Here is a 2,983-nt window from a genome sequence, read left to right as displayed (position 1 = left end):
GCGTGTGTGTGTGTGTACCTGTGTGTGTAAGCGCGTGTGTGTACGCATTTGTGTACGTATATGCATGTGTGCATTTCTTTTTATGTGTGCATGTGTGCTTGCATGCATGCATGAGTGTGTGTGCGTGCGTGCGTGCGTACTCGCATGTCTGATTGGGCGTGCGTGTGTGCGGGTGTGTGAGGGTGTGCGTTTATGTGTGCCCACGTGTGTAGGCGCATGTGTTATGTATGCATTGTGATATATATATATATATATATATATATATATATATATATATATATATATATATATATATACCCTTGACGCATGACGCCCATGTGAATGCGGCTGATGGTGGCTAATAAATAGCTGTTGGTTGGCCTCCGAGGAATCGTCAGACACTTGAGCATGTATCACGGCCCTTGTAGATAAATATGAATTGGCCGGCGTGAGCGCACGACGCGGGTTTTAATCGCCGACAAAGGACCTGCCTGCCAGGAATCCGTACTACACAGGTCTTATTGTCCGGCCTCCCTCTCTCAGCCACCTCTCTGTCTTCCCCCTCCTGCTCGCTCGCTTTTACGCAGCTAATTATGTTCGTAATTTTCATTTTTATTATTAACTGCTGCACGCGCGAAACAGGCGCATGATCGTGTATTAAGGATTAAATAATTGCATAAAATTGCGTATATATATATATATATATTAATTTGGTCTTATTCATATTTTTTAATTAAATGTGCTTGTCCGGATCATGCCGGCATGCTCAGTATGCTTGGCATCCCGTCGACATCCCTCATGGTAGATGTGCACACTCGCTCACACGCAGCAAGCATGCAGGGTTGCTCGGTGACGCCGCGGCAACACAGAACAGTGAGGTCGTACGCTGCCAGCGCAGGCTAGCGCCTTCCACGCTAATAATGACAGTCGTTCTTTGTGGAGGCACGATCACACGTCCTGATTGCTTCATATCCTTGGCAGCGCCGGCACAGGAAGGAGCAGCGGCGGGCACAATGCGGTGCGGCTTCCAGCGATAATTGAAAATTTATTTGAAGATAAACATCGTCGCGCAGCAATTATAATGCGACGGAACCGTGTCGTTTTCACACCACGTCGTTTGCTTTGATCGGCCTGACCACGGTCATTGTCAGCAGTATCTGCTGCAGTACGTAAATACACACCGACACACGCACACACCAGCAGATGCGCCGTCGCACACACACACACACACACACACACACACACACACACACACACACACACACACACACACACACACACACACACACACACACACACACACACACACACACACACACAACACACACACGCGCAGAGAGACAGAAATCTCTACATATTTACAGTTGCTCATTGAATAGGCAGCTGAAAACAGCAGCGCTAATTATCGCTCGTTGACTTTCAACATGACCACCATTGCCGGTAACGCGTTGATGGGTGTGCGAGGGGGGAGGGTGCGGGAAACGAGGGAGTGTAGATCGAGAAGAGAAGCGAGAGATACACGCATAGATCGCAGACGTGCTCTACGAATTTACGATGACGAAATTAATTATGAGCAGCCAATTTTTTTTACTCCTCGTGCATTGAAACGTAATAATAGGAAAGTTCCTATGTACGTTTTTACTTACGTATACAACAATTTATAATGCTATGTTCTATATGAATGTGATCGTCCGGACATCACAGTAAAATTACATAGGTTTCCACCGTATCGTTCTACTATATGATTATAATCATTGTGGTTTAGAGAACGTGAGCCAAAATTTTGCAAATTAAATAATAAAACCCATTCTCGTCTGCGAGGGACGGTGAAATAAAAATAGTTTTTTTAGGCATGTTCGATTTTTCGGTTAACTTTTATCTATTTGTTCTAAACATCTAGCGATAATTCGTGTGGTGTACTTTCGAGTACGTGAAGTATGTGCAATTTCTACATTGCATATAACGTGTTCTAATGCAATCCAGTATGCAATTTAATACGGCTATATGTACGCAATCGTTAAACACACATTTGCTGCTCTAATAATACACTTACGAATTAGTTATTATAATATGTGTGCGATATTCATGTAATAGGACTTTCGCTTTGTTCTTTCCTCAGCGTAGGTACGATAATAATGAACGACTCATGTCATGCAGTTAATTCTACATCTCGCATATAGAACAACCGCCAGGTGCAAAAACACACAGCGCGAATATCCATTAAAGCGCAACGAAAACAAATATATATCTGATAGAATAACGTATCACTAGTGACCCCTATATAGTTGATATTATCATTGATATGCGCGTCGACTGCGAAAAGGAAAGAGAACAACCGGTGTTATTTTGTGTCGCCGTTGTTGCGAAAATATTGTTTTGCATCGGACCTCTGCAGAATAGCGATTCGATATCGATTGGGAAAATATTGTGCTAGCCATAATTGCTCTTACAATAATCACGTGTTTACTTTATTTCTAAATGCATAGTGATCGAGATAATTCTCGTAAAATCAATGCTGTTATTATATTCCTAAATAGCTATTTACTGCGCCGTTTGCATTCACACCGTATCGTCTTCGCACGACAGCAGGCGTGCTCCTTTTGTATTATCTTAGGCCGCAGTATACACACCAGCGATCTGTCAGACAACTTGACTATACCGATGAGACGCTATATGCTTCTGTATAAAATTATAGTAGCTCCTTCGCTGTACTAACTCGCACTTCTCATATGATGCAAAGATGACGATTTTATAAAGAACTTTCCTAGCTTATGTTTATTTCGAAAAAAAAATTCGATTTCGATTTCTAAATAGTAGTAGTTGTGTGTGTGTAGAGAGAGAGAGAGAGAGAGAGAGAGAGAGAGAGAGAGAGAGAGAGAGAGAGAGAGAGAGAGAGAGAGAGAGAGAGAGAGAGAGTAGAGAGTAGAGTAGAGTAGTAGTAGTAGAGTAGTAGAGTAGTACGTAGTAGTACGTAGGTAGTACGAGTAGGTTACGTAGTTACGGT

The sequence above is a fragment of the Priapulus caudatus genome, unplaced genomic scaffold (genome assembly GCF_000485595.1).
Source record: "Priapulus caudatus unplaced genomic scaffold, Priapulus_caudatus-5.0.1 Scaffold125, whole genome shotgun sequence".
NCBI lineage: Eukaryota > Metazoa > Priapulida > Priapulimorpha > Priapulimorphida > Priapulidae > Priapulus > Priapulus caudatus.
Note: the sequence above shows the minus strand (reverse complement) of the source record.